Here is a 14,531-nt window from a genome sequence, read left to right as displayed (position 1 = left end):
GTGCTTTTCAGCGGGGCTTCGCAAACCTGAATCCCAGTAAATTCACCTTTAATCGAGCATTGGTGGTTCAGTGGTAGAATTCTCGCCTGCCACGCGGGAGACCCGGGTCCGATTCCCGGCCAATGCAAGGAAGGCCTCCTTTTCATTAGGGTGTGTTTTTTTTGCTTGCTTGAGGGAGCTCCAGCTGCATTTCCAACCTTGCGCGTCTTGTTGAGGCAGTCGACCATATTCGATATATAACATATACATATCTAAACTACACAAAAAGTTCCCTTTTCAGGGTGCCGCATTTTACGGGTAATTAATGGAAGCACTTTAGAATTTGTTCGATGATTTACAAGCAATTACGGCTCACGCAGCTGTGAAAAATTCCAGAAGGCAATAAACAGGCGGCAGGCAAGAAAGGTCAGGGTTAAAGTAACTAATGACAGTAAACTGACCTGTTTGTTGTCTCTGAAAAAAACGCCAGAAGATCTATGTCCAGGGTTAACGCTGACCTGCATGAAAGTGGAATAAACTGCAAGGGCAGTAATGTAAGATCCCTAAGACAGCGCTACAGGGTCACAGATGGACAGTGCCTTGGTGGAAGAGCGGGGTAATATCTCCCAGCAAGAACTGAAAAATCTGGTGCAGTCCGGGAGGCCGAGCTGCACTGTAGTTCTTAAGGGAGCTGGCGGCCACAGAAGATAACGACTCTCACTTTTGATATTGACCTCCCCCACTCCCCTTTGTTCAGAGAATCTTTTGTCCATTTCTCTTCATCAAATACCTATGGAACTTGTTCTGTTTATCTGTCCGTTGTTCAACTTTAGCATTGGCCGATAATACCCTCGTGAAAGACACGTCTTTTCCAAATTAATTTGTAGAATTGCGCATCTTCAAGCACAAGTAGCGCATTGGTGGTTCAGTGGTAGAATTCTCGCCTGCCACGCGGGAGACCCGGGTCCGATTCCCGTCCAATGCAGGAAGCCTTTATCTGTTATGTCAAATGTGTTGCTCTTTCAAACGATCCTGGAAGCTGCAGCATAATTTGCTTAGGGGAGCTTCGTCTGCCTTTTCAGCCATGTGCCACTAAGGATTTTCGCATGATCCATTCTGTACTCATTTTGGCGGTGTGGCTACCTACGTTCAGACACTGATGAGACCATTTCTGTTCGTCAAATGCCCGCGAAACGTCTTCAGTTTATCTCTCAGTTGTTTAACGGTAGCAATTGTCGATATTGCCCTGGTAACAGACATTTGATTTCAAAATGAGTTCGTAGCCTTCCATCTCTTCCGGTAAGCAATTTTACACCAGCAAGCAATGACAGGGTTTACTGTAATTGTGAGAACAAGGCTGAGCTGTTGACTCCGAGCATTGGTGGTTCAGTGGTAGAATTCTCGCCTGCCGCGCGGGATACCCGAGTCCGATTCCCGGCCAATGCAGCAGCTGTTCTCTTTTACGTCAGGCTTCTGGTTCTTTATAAGTGGCAGCTGTGTTTGCAACCATGCGCACCTCTGCGCTGGGGTTTACGCATTGGTGGTTCAGTGGTAGAACTGTCGATTCCCAAGCGGGAGACCCGGGTTCGATTCCCGGCCAATGCACAGCGGTGTCTCTTGTTACTTTACAATTGGGGTTCTTTCAAATGAAACCGAATCGTAATTGGCTCGAAGGAGCTCCTTTTTAGAGTGTGCCGCGATAGGTTCTCTCACAATCCAGTCTGTACGTGCTTTTCAGCGGGGCTTCGCAAACCTGAATCCCAGTAAATTCACCTTTAATCGAGCATTGGTGGTTCAGTGCCACGCGGGAGACCCGGGTCCGATTCCCGGCCAATGCAAGGACGGCCTCCTTTTCATTAGGGTGTGTTTTTTTTTGCTTGAGGGAGCTCCAGCTGCATTTCCAACCTTGCGCGTCTTGTTGAGGCAGTCGAGCATATTCGATATATAATATACATATCTATCTAAACTACACAAAAAGTTCCCTTTTCAGGGTGCCGCATTTTACGGGTAATTAATGGAAGCACTTTAGAATTTGTTCGATGAATTACGAGCAATTACGGCTCACGCAGCTGTGAAAAATTCCAGAAGGCAATAAACAGGCGGCAGGCAAGAAAAGGGTCAGGGTTAAAGTAACTAATGACAGTAAACTGACCTGTTTGTTGTCTCTGAAAAAAAACGCGCCAGAAGATCTATGTCCAGGGTTAACGCTGACCTGCATGAAAGTGGAATAAACTGCAAGGGCAGTAATGTAAGATCCCTAAGACAGCGCTGCAGGGTCACAGATGGACAGTGCCTTGGTGGAAGAGCGGGGTAATATCTCCCAGCAAGAACTGAAAAATCTGGTGCAGTCCGGGAGGCCGAGCTGCACTGTAGTTCTTAAGGGAGCTGGCGGCCACAGAAGATAACGACTCTCCACTTTTGATATTGACCTCCCCCACTCCCCTTTGTTCAGAGAATCTTTTGTCCATTTCTCTTCATCAAATACCTATGGAACTTGTTCTGTTTATCTGTCCGTTGTTCAACTTTAGCATTGGCCGATAATACCCTCGTGAAAGACACGTCTTTTCCAAATTAATTTGTAGAATTGCGCATCTTCAAGCACAAGTAGCGCATTGGTGGTTCAGTGGTAGAATTCTCGCCTGCCACGCGGGAGACCCGGGTCCGATTCCCGGCCAATGCAGGAAGCCTTTATCTGTTATGTCAAATGTGTTGCTCTTTCAAACGATCCTTGAAGCTGCAGCATAATTTGCTTAGGGGAGCTTCTTCTGCCTTTTCAGCCATGTGCCACTAAGGATTTTCGCATGATCCATTCTGTACTCATTTTGGCGGTGTGGCTACCTACGTTCAGACACTGATGAGACCATTTCTGTTCGTCAAATGCCCGCGAAACATCTTCAGTTTATCTCTCAGTTGTTTAACGGTAGCAATTGTCGATATTGCCCTGGTAACAGACATTTGATTTCAAAATGAGCTCGTAGCCTTCCATCTCTTCCGGTAAGCAATTTTACACCAGCAAGCAATGACAGGGTTTACTGTAATTGTGAGAACAAGGCTGAGCTGTTGACTCCGAGCATTGGTGGTTCAGTGGTAGAATTCTCGCCTGCCACGCGGGATACCCGGGTCCGATTCCCGGCCAATGCAGCAGCTGTTCTCTTTTACGTCAGGCTTCTGGTTCTTTTTATAAGTGGCAGCTGTGTTTGCAACCATGCGCACCTCTGCGCTGGGGGGTTACGCATTGGTGGTTCAGTGGTAGAATTGTCGCTTCCCAAGCGGGAGACCCGGGTTCGATTCCCGGCCAATGCACAGCGGTGTCTCTTGTTACTTTACAATTGGGGTTCTTTCAAATGAAACCGAATCGTAATTGGCTCGAAGGAGCTCCTTTTGAGTGTGCCGCGATAGGTTCTCTCATAATCCAGTCTGTACGTGCTTTTCAGCGGGGCTTCGCAAACCTGAATCCCAGTAAATTCACCTTCAATCGAGCATTGGTGGTTCAGTGGTAGAATTCTCGCCTGCCACGCGGGAGACCCGGGTCCGATTCCTGGCCAATGCAAGGACGGTCTCCTTTTTATCATTAGGGTGTGTTTTTTTTTCTTGCTTGAGGGAGCTCCAGCTGCATTTCCAACCTTGCGCGTCTTGTTGAGGCAGTCGAGCATATTCGATATATAACATATACATATCTAAAACTACACAAAAAGTTCCCTTTTCAGGGTGCCGCATTTTACGGGTAATTAATGGAAGCACTTTAGAATTTGTTCGATGAATTACAAGCAATTACGGCTCACGCAGCTGTGAAAAATTCCAGAAGGCAATAAACAGGCGGCAGGCAAGAAAGGTCAGGGTTAAAGTAACTAATGACAGTAAACTGACCTGTTTGTTGTCTCTGAAAAAAGCGCCAGAAGATCTATGTCCAGGGTTAATGCTGACCTGCATGAAAGTGGAATAAACTGCAAGGGCAGTAATGTAAGATCCCTAAGACAGCGCTACAGGGTCACAGATGGACAGTGCCTTGGTGGAAGAGCGGGGTAATATCTCCCAGCAAGAACTGAAAAATCTGGTGCAGTCCGGGAGGCCGAGCTGCACTGTAGTTCTTAAGGGAGCTGGCGGCCACAGAAGATAACGACTCTCACTTTTGATATTGACCTCCCCCACTCCCCTTTGTTCAGAGAATCTTTTGTCCATTTCTCTTCATCAAATACCTATGGAACTTGTTCTGTTTATCTGTCAGTTGTTCAACTTTAGCATTGGCCGATAATACCCTCGTGAAAGACACGTCTTTTTCAAATTAATTTGTAGAATTGCGCATCTTCAAGCACAAGTAGCGCATTGGTGGTTCAGTGTTATAATTCTCGCCTGCCACGCGGGAGACCCGGGTGTCCGATTCCCGGCCAATGCAGGAAGCCTTTATCTGTTATGTCAAATGTGTTGCTCTTTCAAACGATCCTGGAAGCTGCAGCATAATTTACTTAGGGGAGCTTCGTCTGCCTTTTCAGCCATGTGCCACTAAGGATTTTCGCATGATCCATTCTGTACTCATTTTGGCGGTGTGGCTACCTACGTTCAGACACTGATGAGACCATTTCTGTTCGTCAAATGCCCGCGAAACGTCTTCAGTTTATCTCTCAGTTGTTTAACGGTAGCAATTGTCGATATTGCCCTGGTAACAGACATTTGATTTCAAAATTGAGTTCGTAGCCTTCCATCTCTTCCGGTAAGCAATTTTACACCAGCAAGCAATGACAGGGTTTACTGTAATTGTGAGAACAAGGCTGAGCTGTTGACTCCGAGCATTGGTGGTTCAGTGGTAGAATTCTCGCCTGCCGCGCGGGATACCCGAGTCCGATTCCCGGCCAATGCAGCAGCTGTTCTCTTTTACGTCAGGCTTCTGGTTCTTTATAAGTGGCAGCTGTGTTTGCAACCATGCGCACCTCTGCGCTGGGGTTTACGCATTGGTGGTTCAGTGGTAGAACTGTCGATTCCCAAGCGGGAGACCCGGGTTCGATTCCCGGCCAATGCACAGCGATGTCTCTTGTTACTTTACAATTGGGGTTCTTTCAAATGAAACCGAATCGTAATTGGCTCGAAGGAGCTCCTTTTGAGTGTGCCGCGATAGGTTCTCTCATAATCCAGTCTGTACGTGCTTTTCAGCGGGGCTTCGCAAACCTGAATCCCAGTGATTCACCTTTAATCAAGCATTGGTGGTTCAGTGGTAGAATTCTCGCCTGCCACGCGGGAGACCCGGGTCCGATTCCCGGCCAATGCAAGGACGGCCTCCTTTTCATTAGGGTGGGTTTTTCTTTGCTTGAGGGAGCTCCAGCTGCATTTCCAACCTTGCTCGTCTTGTTGAGGCAGTCGAGCATATTCGATATATAACATATACATATCTAAACTACACAAAAATTGCCCTTTTCAGGGTGCCCCATTTTTTTACGGTAATTAATGGAAGCACTTTAGAATTTGTTCGATGAATTACAAGCAATTACGGCTCACGCAGCTGTGAAAAATTCCAGAAGGCAATAAACAGGCGGCAGGCAAGAAAGGTCAGGGTTAAAGTAACTAATGACAGTAAACTGACCTGTTTGTTGTCTCTGAAAAACGCCAGAAGATCTATGTCCAGGGTTAACGCTGACCTGCATGAAAGTGGAATAAACTGCAAGGGCAGTAATGTAAGTAAGATCCCTAAGACAGCGCTACAGGGTCACAGATGGACAGTGCCTTGGTGGAAGAGCGGGGTAATATCTCCCAGCAAGAACTGAAAAATCTGGTGCAGTCCGGGAGGCCGAGCTGCACTGTAGTTCTTAAGGGAGCTGGCGGCCACAGAAGATAACGACTCTCACTTTTGATATTGACCTCCCCCACTCCCCTTTGTTCAGAGAATCTTTTGTCCATTTCTCTTCATCAAATACCTATGGAACTTGTTCTGTTTATCTGTCAGTTGTTCAACTTTAGCATTGGCCGATAATACCCTCGTGAAAGACACGTCTTTTCCAAATTAATTTGTAGAATTGCGCATCTTCAAGCACAAGTAGCGCATTGGTGGTTCAGTGGTAGAATTCTCGCCTGCCACGCGGGAGACCCGGGTCCGATTCCCGGCCAATGCAGGAAGCCTTTATCTGTTATGTCAAATGTGTTGCTCTTTCAAACGATCCTGGAAGCTGCAGCATAATTTGCTTAGGGGAGCTTCGTCTGCCTTTTCAGCCATGTGCCACTAAGCATTTTCGCATGATCCATTCTGTACTCATTTTGGCGGTGTGGCTACCTACGTTCAGACACTGATGAGACCATTTCTGTTCGTCAAATGCCCGCGAAACATCTTCAGTTTATCTCTCAGTTGTTTAACGGTAGCAATTGTCGATATTGCCATGGTAACAGACATTTGATTTCAAAATGAGTTCGTAGCCTTCCATCTCTTCCGGTAAGCAATTTTACACCAGCAAGCAATGACAGGGTTTACTGTAATTGTGAGAACAAGGCTGAGCTGTTGACTCCGAGCATTGGTGGTTCAGTGGTAGAATTGTCGCCTGCCGCGCGGGAGACCCGGGTCCGATTCCCGGCCAATGCAGCAGCTGTTCTCTTTTACGTCAGGCTTCTGGTTCTTTATAAGTGGCAGCTGTGTTTGCAACCATGCGCACCTCTGCGCTGGGGTTTACGCATTGGTGGTTCAGTGGTAGAATTGTCGCTTGCCACGCGGGAGACCCGGGTTCGATTCCCGGCCAATGCACAGCGGTGTCTCTTTGTTACTTTACAATTGGGGTTCTTTCAAATGAAACCGAATCGTAATTGGCTCGAAGGAGCTCCTTTTGAGTGTGCCGCGATAGGTTCTCTCACAATCCAGTCTGTACGTGCTTTTCAGCGGGGCTTCGCAAACCTGAATCCCAGTAAATTCACCTTTAATCGAGCATTGGTGGTTCAGTGGTAGAATTCTCGCCTGCCACGCGGGAGACCCGGGTCCGATTCCCGGCCAATGCAAGGACGGCCTCCTTTCCATTAGGGTGTGTTTTTTCTGCTTGAGGGAGCTCCAGCTGCATTTCCAACCTTGCGCGTCTTGTTGAGGCAGTCGAGCATACTCGATATATAACATATACATATCTAAACTACTTGCCCTAAAAGTTTTCAGGGTGCCGCATTTTACGGGTAATTAATGGAAGCACTTTAGAATTTGTTCGATGAATTACGAGCAATTACGGCTCACGCAGCTGTGAAAAATTCCAGAAGGCAATAAACAGGCGGCAGGCAAGAAAGGTCAGGGTTAAAGTAACTAATGACAGTAAACTGACCTGTTTGTTGTCTCTGAAAAACGCCAGAAGATCTATGTCCAGGGTTAACGCTGACCTGCATGAAAGTGGAATAAACTGCAAGGGCAGTAATGTAAGATCCCTAAGACAGCGCTACAGGGTCACAGATGGACAGTGCCTTGGTGGAAGAGCGGGGTAATATCTCCCAGCAAGAACTGAAAAATCTGGTGCAGTCCGGGAGGCCGAGCTGCACTGTAGTTCTTAAGGGAGCTGGCGGCCACAGAAGATAACGACTATCACTTTTGATATTGACCTCCCCCACTCCCCTTTGTTCAGAGAATCTTTTGTCCATTTCTCTTCATCAAATACCTATGGAACTTGTTCTGTTTATCTGTCCGTTGTTCAACTTTAGCATTGGCCGATAATACCCTCGTGAAACACGTCTTTTCCAAATTAATTTGTAGAATTGCGCATCTTCAAGCACAAGTAGCGCATTGGTGGTTCAGTGGTAGAATTCTCGCCTGCCACGCGGGAGACCCGGGTCCGATTCCCGGCCAATGCAGGAAGCCTTTATCTGTTATGTCAAATGTGTTGCTCTTTCAAACGATCCTGGAAGCTGCAGCATAATTTGCTTAGGGGAGCTTCATCTGCCTTTTCAGCCATGTGCCACTAAGGATTTTCGCATGATCCATTCTGTACTCATTTTGGCGGTGTGGCTACCTACGTTCAGACACTGATGAGACCATTTCTGTTCGTCAAATGCCCGCGAAACGTCTTCAGTTTATCTCTCAGTTGTTTAACGGTAGCAATTGTCGATATTGCCCTGGTAACAGACATTTGATTTCAAATTGAGTTCGTAGCCTTCCATCTCTTCCGGTAAGCAATTTTACACCAGCAAGCAATGACAGGGTTTACTGTAATTGTGAGAACAAGGCTGAGCGTGTTGACTCCGAGCATTGGTGGTTCAGTGGTAGAATTCTCGCCTGCCGCGCGGGATACCCGGGTCCGATTCCCGGCCAATGCAGCAGCTGTTCTCTTTTACGTCAGGCTTCTGGTTCTTTATAAGTGGCAGCTGTGTTTGCAACCATGCGCACCTCTGCGCTGGGCTTTACGCATTGGTGGTTCAGTGGTAGAATTGTCGCTTCCCAAGCGGGAGACCCGGGTTCGATTCCCGGCCAACGCACAGCGGTGTCTCTTGTTACTTTACAATTGGGGTTCTTTCAAATGAAACCGAATCGTAATTGGCTCGAAGGAGCTCCTTTTGAGTGTGCCGCGATAGGTTCTCTCACAATCCAGTCTGTACGTGCTTTTCAGCGGGGCTTCGCAAACCTGAATCCCAGTAAATTCACCTTTAATCGAGCATTGGTGGTTCAGTGGTAGAATTCTCGCCTGCCACGCGGGAGACCCGGGTCCGATTCCCGGCCAATGCAAGGACGGCCTCCTTTCCATTAGGGTGTGTTTTTCTTGCTTGAGGGAGCTTTAGCTGCATTTCCAACCTTGCTCGTCTTGTTGAGGCAGTCGAGCATATTCGATATATAACATATACATATCTAAACTACACAAAAAGTTCCCTTTTCAGGGTGCCCCATTTAACGTAAGATTAATGGAAGCACTTTAGAATTTGTTCGATGAATTACAAGCAATTACGGCTCACGCAGCTGTGAAAAAAATTCCAGAAGGCAATAAACAGGCGGCAGGCAAGAAAGGTCAGGGTTAAAGTAACTAATGACAGTAAACTGACCTGTTTGTTGTCTCTGAAAAACGCCAGAAGATCTATGTCCAGGGTTAACGCTGACCTGCATGAAAGTGGAATAAACTGCAAGGGCAGTAATGTAAGATCCCTAAGACAGCGCTACAGGGTCACAGATGGACAGTGCCTTGCTGGAAGAGCGGGGTAATATCTCCCAGCAAGAACTGACAAATCTGGTGCAGTCCGGGAGGCCGAGCTGCACTGTAGTTCTTAAGGGAGCTGGCGGCCACAGAAGATAACGACTCTCACTTTTGATATTGACCTCCCCCACTCCCCTTTGTTCAGAGAATCTTTTGTCCATTTCTCTTCATCAAATACCTATGGAACTTGTTCTGTTTATCTGTCAGTTGTTCAACTTTAGCATTGGCCGATAATACCCTCGTGAAAGACACGTCTTTTCCAAATTAATTTGTAGAATTGCGCATCTTCAAGCACAAGTAGCGCATTGGTGGTTCAGTGGTAGAATTCTCGCCTGCCACGCGGGAGACCCGGGTCCGATTCCCGGCCAATGCAGGAAGCCTTTATCTGTTATGTCAAATGTGTTGCTCTTTCAAACGATCCTGGAAGCTGCAGCATAATTTGCTTAGGGGAGCTTCGTCTGCCTTTTCAGCCATGTGCCACTAAGGATTTTCGCATGATCCATTCTGTACTCATTTTGGCGGTGTGGCTACCTACGTTCAGACACTGATGAGACCATTTCTGTTCGTCAAATGCCCGCGAAACGTCTTCAGTTTATCTCTCAGTTGTTTAACGGTAGCAATTGTCGATATTGCCCTGGTAACAGACATTTGATTTCAAAATGAGTTCGTAGCCTTCCATCTCTTCCGGTAAGCAATTTTACACCAGCAAGCAATGACATTGTTTACTGTAATTGTGAGAACAAGGCTGAGCTGTTGACTCTGAGCATTGGTGGTTCAGTGGTAGAATTCTCGCCTGCCGCGCGGGATACCCGGGTCCGATTCCCGGCCAATGCAGCAGCTGTTCTCTTTTACGTCAGGCTTCTGGTTCTTTATAAGTGGCAGCTGTGTTTGCAACCATGCGCACCTCTGCACTGGGATTTACGCATTAGTGGTTCAGTGGTAGAATTGTCGCTTCCCAAGCGGGAGACCCGGGTTCGATTCCCGGCCAATGCACAGCGGTGTCTCTTGTTACTTTACAATTGGGGTTCTTTCAAATGAAACCGAAATCGTAATTGGCTCGAAGGAGCTCCTTTTGAGTGTGCCGCGATAGGTTCTCTCACAATCCAGTCTGTACGTGCTTTTCAGCGGGGCTTCGCAAACCTGAATCCCAGTAAATTCACCTTTAATCGAGCATTGGTGGTTCAGTGGTAGAATTCTCGCCTGCCACGCGGGAGACCCGGGTCCGATTCCCGGCCAATGCAAGGACGGCCTCCTTTTCATTAGGGTGTGTTTTTTTGCTTGCTTGACGGAGCTCCAGCTGCATTTCCAACCTTGCGCGTCTTGTTGAGGCAGTCGAGCATATTCGATATATAACATATACATATCTAAACTACACAAAAAAAAAGTCCCTTTTCAGGGTGCCGCATTTTACGGGTAATTAATGGAAGCACTTTAGAATTTGTTCGATGAATTACAAGCAATTACGGCTCACGCAGCTGTGAAAAATTCCAGAAGGCAATAAACAGGCGGCAGGCAAGAAAGGTCAGGGTTAAAGTAACTAATGACAGTAAAAACTGACCTGTTTGTTGTCTCTGAAAAACGCCAGAAGATCTATGTCCAGGGTTAACGCTGACCTGCATGAAAGTGGAATAAACTGCAAGGGCAGTAATGTAAGATCCCTAAGACAGCGCTACAGGGTCACAGATGGACAGTGCCTTGGTGGAAGAGCGGGGTAATATCTCCCAGCAAGAACTGAAAAATCTGGTGCAGTCCGGGAGGCCGAGCTGCACTGTAGTTCTTAAGGGAGCTGGCGGCCACAGAAGATAACGACTCTCACTTTTGATATTGACCTCCCCCACTCCCCTTTGTTCAGAGAATCTTTTGTCCATTTCTCTTCATCAAATACCTATGGAACTTGTTCTGTTTATCTGTCAGTTGTTCAACTTTAGCATTGGCCGATAATACCCTCGTGAAAGACACGTCTTTTCCAAATTAATTTGTAGAATTGCGCATCTTCAAGCACAAGTAGCGCATTGGTGGTTCAGTGGTAGAATTCTTGCCTGCCACGCGGGAGAGACCCGGGTCCGATTCCCGGCCAATGCAGGAAGCCTTTATCTGTTATGTCAAATGTGTTGCTCTTTCAAACGATCCTGGAAGCTGCAGCATAATTTGCTTAGGGGAGCTTCGTCTGCCTTTTCAGCCATGTGCCACTAAGGATTTTCGCATGATCCATTCTGTACTCATTTTGGCGGTGTGGCTACCTACGTTCAGACACTGATGAGACCATTTCTGTTCGTCAAATGCCCGCGAAACATCTTCAGTTTATCTCTCAGTTGTTTAACGGTAGCAATTGTCGATATTGCCATGGTAACAGACATTTGATTTCAAAATGAGTTCGTAGCCTTCCATCTCTTCCGGTAAGCAATTTTACACCAGCAAGCAATGACAGGGTTTACTGTAATTGTGAGAACAAGGCTGAGCTGTTGACTCTGAGCATTGGTGGTTCAGTGGTAGAATTCTCGCCTGCCGCGCGGGAGACCCGGGTCCGATTCCCGGCCAATGCAGCAGCTGTTCTCTTTTTTTACGTCAGGCTTCTGGTTCTTTATAAGTGGCAGCTGTGTTTGCAACCATGCGCACCTCTGCGCTGGGCTTTACGCATTGGTGGTTCAGTGGTAGAATTGTCGCTTCCCAAGCGGGAGACCCGGGTTCGATTCCCGGCCAATGCACAGCGGTGTCTCTTGTTACTTTACAATTGGGGTTCTTTCAAATGAAACCGAATCGTAATTGGCTCGAAGGAGCTCCTTTTGAGTGTGCCGCGATAGGTTCTCTCATAATCCAGTCTCTACGTGCTTTTCAGCGGGGCTTCGCAAACCTGAATCCCAGTAAATTCACCTTCAATCGAGCATTGGTGGTTCAGTGGTAGAATTCTCGCCTGCCACGCGGGAGACCCGGGTCCGATTCCCGGCCAATGCAAGGACGGCCTCCTTTTCATTAGGGTGTGTTTTTTTTCTTGCTTGAGGGAGCTCCAGCTGCATTTCCAACCTTGCGCGTCTTGTTGAGGCAGTCGAGCATATTCGATATATATAACATATACATATCTAAACTACACAAAAAGTTCCCTCTTCAGGGTGCCGCATTTTACGGGTAATTAATGGAAGCACTTTAGAATTTGTCCGATGAATTACAAGCAATTACGGCTCACGCAGCTGTGAAAAATTCCAGAAGGCAATAAACAGGCGGCAGGCAAGAAAGGTCAGGGTTAAAGTAACTAATGACAGTAAACTGACCTGTTTGTTGTCTCTGAAAAACGCCAGAAGATCTACGTCCAGGGTTAACGCTGACCTGCATGAAAGTGGAATAAACTGCAAGGGCAGTAATGTAAGATCCCTAAGACAGCGCTACAGGGTCACAGATGGACAGTGCCTTGGTGGAAGAGCGGGGTAATATCTCCCAGCAAGAACTGAAAAATCTGGTGCAGTCCGGGAGGCCGAGCTGCACTGTAGTTCTTAAGGGAGCTGGCGGCCACAGAAGATAACGACTCTCACTTTTGATATTGACCTCCCCCACTCCCCTTTGTTCAGAGAATCTTTTGTCCATTTCTCTTCATCAAATACCTATGGAACTTGTTCTGTTTATCTGTCAGTTGTTCAACTTTAGCATTGGCCGATAATACCCTCGTGAAAGACACGTCTTTTCCAAATTAATTTGCAGAATTGCGCATCTTCAAGCACAAGTAGCGCATTGGTGGTTCAGTGGTAGAATTCTCGCCTGCCACGCGGGAGACCCGGGTCCGATTCCCGGCCAATGCAGGAAGCCTTTATCTGTTATGTCAAATGTGTTGCTCTTTCAAACGATCCTGGAAGCTGCAGCATAATTTGCTTAGGGGAGCTTCGTCTGCCTTTTCAGCCATGTGCCACTAAGGATTTTCGCATGATCCATTCTGTACTCATTTTGGCGGTGTGGCTACCTACGTTCAGACACTGATGAGACCATTTCTGTTCGTCAAATGCCCGCGAAACGTCTTCAGTTTATCTCTCAGTTGTTTAACGGTAGCAATTGTCGATATTGCCCTGGTAACAGACATTTGATTTCAAAATGAGTTCGTAGCCTTCCATCTCTTCCGGTAAGCAATTTTACACCAGCAAGCAATGACAGGGTTTACTGTAATTGTGAGAACAAGGCTGAGCTGTTGACTCTGAGCATTGGTGGTTCAGTGGTAGAATTCTCGCCTGCCGCGCGGGATACCCGGGTCCGATTCCCGGCCAATGCAGCAGCTGTTCTCTTTTACGTCAGGCTTCTGGTTCTTTATAAGTGGCAGCTGTGTTTGCAACCATGCGCACCTCTGCGCTGGGGTTTACGCATTGGTGGTTCAGTGGTAGAATTGTCGCTTCCCAAGCGGGAGACCCGGGTTCGATTCCCGGCCAATGCACAGCGGTGTCTCTTGTTACTTTACAATTGGGGTTCTTTCAAATGAAACCGAATCGTAATTGGCTCGAAGGAGCTCCTTTTGAGTGTGCCGCGATAGGTTCTCTCACAATCCAGTCTGTACGTGCTTTTCAGCGGGGCTTCGCAAACCTGAATCCCAGTAAATTCACCTTTAATCGAGCATTGGTGGTTCAGTGGTAGAATTCTCGCCTGCCACGCGGGAGACCCGGGTCCGATTCCCGGCCAATGCAAGGACGGCCTCCTTTTCATTAGGGTGTGTTTTTCTTGCTTGAGGGAGCTCCAGCTGCATTTCCAACCTTGCGCGTCTTGTTGAGGCAGTCGAGCATATTCGATATATAACATATACATATCTAAACTACACAAAAAGTTCCCTTTTCAGGGTGCCGCATTTTACAGGTAATTAATGGAAGCACTTTAGAATTTGTTCGATGAATTACAAGCAATTACGGCTCACGCAGCTGTGAAAAATTCCAGAAGGCAATAAACAGGCGGCAGGCAAGAAAGGTCAGGTTTAAAGTAACTAATGACAGTAAACTGACCTGTTTGTTGTCTCTGAAAAACGCCAGAAGATCTATGTCCAGGGTTAACGCTGACCTGCATGAAAGTGGAATAAACTGCAAGGGCAAGATCCCTCAGACAGCGCTACAGGGTCACAGATGGACAGTGCCTTGCTGGAAGAGCGGGGCAATATCTCCCAGCAAGAACTGAAAAATCTGGTGCAGTCCGGGAGGCCGAGCTGCACTGTAGTTCTTAAGGGAGCTGGCGGCCACAGTAGATAACGACTCTCACTTTTGATATTGACCTCCCCCACTCCCCTTTGTTCAGAGAATCTTTTGTCCATTTCTCTTCATCAAATACCTATGGAACTTGTTCTGTTTATCTGTCCGTTGTTCAACTTTAGCATTGGCCGATAATACCCTCGTGAAAGACACGTCTTTTCCAAATTAATTTGTAGAATTGCGCATCTTCAAGCACAAGTAGTGCATTGGTGGTTCAGTGGTAGAA

At 47.2% G+C, this 14,531-nt stretch overlaps 31 non-coding genes across 31 annotated transcripts; all 31 read left to right on the top strand.

Annotated features, from left to right (window-relative positions):
* The first annotated feature begins 56 nt into the window (after window positions 1-56).
* Window positions 57-127, top strand: trnag-gcc. The gene has a single exon. It is a non-coding gene; the product is annotated as a tRNA-Gly (tRNA).
* Window positions 128-893: 766 nt separating this feature from the next.
* On the top strand, window positions 894-964 carry trnag-gcc. The gene has a single exon. It is a non-coding gene; the product is annotated as a tRNA-Gly (tRNA).
* Window positions 965-1,354: 390 nt separating this feature from the next.
* Window positions 1,355-1,425, top strand: trnag-gcc. The gene has a single exon. It is a non-coding gene; the product is annotated as a tRNA-Gly (tRNA).
* Window positions 1,426-1,513: 88 nt separating this feature from the next.
* Window positions 1,514-1,584, top strand: trnag-ccc. The gene has a single exon. It is a non-coding gene; the product is annotated as a tRNA-Gly (tRNA).
* Window positions 1,585-2,588: 1,004 nt separating this feature from the next.
* trnag-gcc lies at window positions 2,589-2,659 on the top strand. The gene has a single exon. It is a non-coding gene; the product is annotated as a tRNA-Gly (tRNA).
* Window positions 2,660-3,049: 390 nt separating this feature from the next.
* trnag-gcc lies at window positions 3,050-3,120 on the top strand. The gene has a single exon. It is a non-coding gene; the product is annotated as a tRNA-Gly (tRNA).
* Window positions 3,121-3,211: 91 nt separating this feature from the next.
* Window positions 3,212-3,282, top strand: trnag-ccc. Its single transcript has one exon. It is a non-coding gene; the product is annotated as a tRNA-Gly (tRNA).
* Window positions 3,283-3,458: 176 nt separating this feature from the next.
* On the top strand, window positions 3,459-3,529 carry trnag-gcc. Its single transcript has one exon. It is a non-coding gene; the product is annotated as a tRNA-Gly (tRNA).
* A 1,234-nt stretch (window positions 3,530-4,763) lies between these two features.
* trnag-gcc lies at window positions 4,764-4,834 on the top strand. Its single transcript has one exon. It is a non-coding gene; the product is annotated as a tRNA-Gly (tRNA).
* An 88-nt stretch (window positions 4,835-4,922) lies between these two features.
* On the top strand, window positions 4,923-4,993 carry trnag-ccc. Its single transcript has one exon. It is a non-coding gene; the product is annotated as a tRNA-Gly (tRNA).
* Window positions 4,994-5,168: 175 nt separating this feature from the next.
* On the top strand, window positions 5,169-5,239 carry trnag-gcc. The gene has a single exon. It is a non-coding gene; the product is annotated as a tRNA-Gly (tRNA).
* Window positions 5,240-6,006: 767 nt separating this feature from the next.
* On the top strand, window positions 6,007-6,077 carry trnag-gcc. Its single transcript has one exon. It is a non-coding gene; the product is annotated as a tRNA-Gly (tRNA).
* Window positions 6,078-6,467: 390 nt separating this feature from the next.
* On the top strand, window positions 6,468-6,538 carry trnag-gcc. The gene has a single exon. It is a non-coding gene; the product is annotated as a tRNA-Gly (tRNA).
* Window positions 6,539-6,626: 88 nt separating this feature from the next.
* Window positions 6,627-6,697, top strand: trnag-ccc. The gene has a single exon. It is a non-coding gene; the product is annotated as a tRNA-Gly (tRNA).
* Window positions 6,698-6,874: 177 nt separating this feature from the next.
* Window positions 6,875-6,945, top strand: trnag-gcc. The gene has a single exon. It is a non-coding gene; the product is annotated as a tRNA-Gly (tRNA).
* Window positions 6,946-7,702: 757 nt separating this feature from the next.
* Window positions 7,703-7,773, top strand: trnag-gcc. The gene has a single exon. It is a non-coding gene; the product is annotated as a tRNA-Gly (tRNA).
* Window positions 7,774-8,164: 391 nt separating this feature from the next.
* On the top strand, window positions 8,165-8,235 carry trnag-gcc. Its single transcript has one exon. It is a non-coding gene; the product is annotated as a tRNA-Gly (tRNA).
* Window positions 8,236-8,323: 88 nt separating this feature from the next.
* Window positions 8,324-8,394, top strand: trnag-ccc. Its single transcript has one exon. It is a non-coding gene; the product is annotated as a tRNA-Gly (tRNA).
* Window positions 8,395-8,570: 176 nt separating this feature from the next.
* Window positions 8,571-8,641, top strand: trnag-gcc. The gene has a single exon. It is a non-coding gene; the product is annotated as a tRNA-Gly (tRNA).
* Window positions 8,642-9,403: 762 nt separating this feature from the next.
* On the top strand, window positions 9,404-9,474 carry trnag-gcc. The gene has a single exon. It is a non-coding gene; the product is annotated as a tRNA-Gly (tRNA).
* A 390-nt stretch (window positions 9,475-9,864) lies between these two features.
* On the top strand, window positions 9,865-9,935 carry trnag-gcc. Its single transcript has one exon. It is a non-coding gene; the product is annotated as a tRNA-Gly (tRNA).
* An 88-nt stretch (window positions 9,936-10,023) lies between these two features.
* Window positions 10,024-10,094, top strand: trnag-ccc. The gene has a single exon. It is a non-coding gene; the product is annotated as a tRNA-Gly (tRNA).
* Window positions 10,095-10,271: 177 nt separating this feature from the next.
* On the top strand, window positions 10,272-10,342 carry trnag-gcc. The gene has a single exon. It is a non-coding gene; the product is annotated as a tRNA-Gly (tRNA).
* Window positions 10,343-11,110: 768 nt separating this feature from the next.
* trnag-gcc lies at window positions 11,111-11,183 on the top strand. Its single transcript has one exon. It is a non-coding gene; the product is annotated as a tRNA-Gly (tRNA).
* Window positions 11,184-11,573: 390 nt separating this feature from the next.
* Window positions 11,574-11,644, top strand: trnag-gcc. The gene has a single exon. It is a non-coding gene; the product is annotated as a tRNA-Gly (tRNA).
* A 91-nt stretch (window positions 11,645-11,735) lies between these two features.
* On the top strand, window positions 11,736-11,806 carry trnag-ccc. The gene has a single exon. It is a non-coding gene; the product is annotated as a tRNA-Gly (tRNA).
* A 176-nt stretch (window positions 11,807-11,982) lies between these two features.
* trnag-gcc lies at window positions 11,983-12,053 on the top strand. The gene has a single exon. It is a non-coding gene; the product is annotated as a tRNA-Gly (tRNA).
* Window positions 12,054-12,818: 765 nt separating this feature from the next.
* Window positions 12,819-12,889, top strand: trnag-gcc. The gene has a single exon. It is a non-coding gene; the product is annotated as a tRNA-Gly (tRNA).
* Window positions 12,890-13,279: 390 nt separating this feature from the next.
* Window positions 13,280-13,350, top strand: trnag-gcc. Its single transcript has one exon. It is a non-coding gene; the product is annotated as a tRNA-Gly (tRNA).
* An 88-nt stretch (window positions 13,351-13,438) lies between these two features.
* trnag-ccc lies at window positions 13,439-13,509 on the top strand. Its single transcript has one exon. It is a non-coding gene; the product is annotated as a tRNA-Gly (tRNA).
* A 176-nt stretch (window positions 13,510-13,685) lies between these two features.
* On the top strand, window positions 13,686-13,756 carry trnag-gcc. The gene has a single exon. It is a non-coding gene; the product is annotated as a tRNA-Gly (tRNA).
* Window positions 13,757-14,531: the final 775 nt, after the last annotated feature.

Source organism: Cyprinus carpio, unplaced genomic scaffold (assembly GCF_018340385.1).
Source record: "Cyprinus carpio isolate SPL01 unplaced genomic scaffold, ASM1834038v1 S000000027, whole genome shotgun sequence".
NCBI lineage: Eukaryota > Metazoa > Chordata > Actinopteri > Cypriniformes > Cyprinidae > Cyprinus > Cyprinus carpio.
Note: the sequence above shows the minus strand (reverse complement) of the source record. Positions and strands in the feature narration are given on the sequence as shown.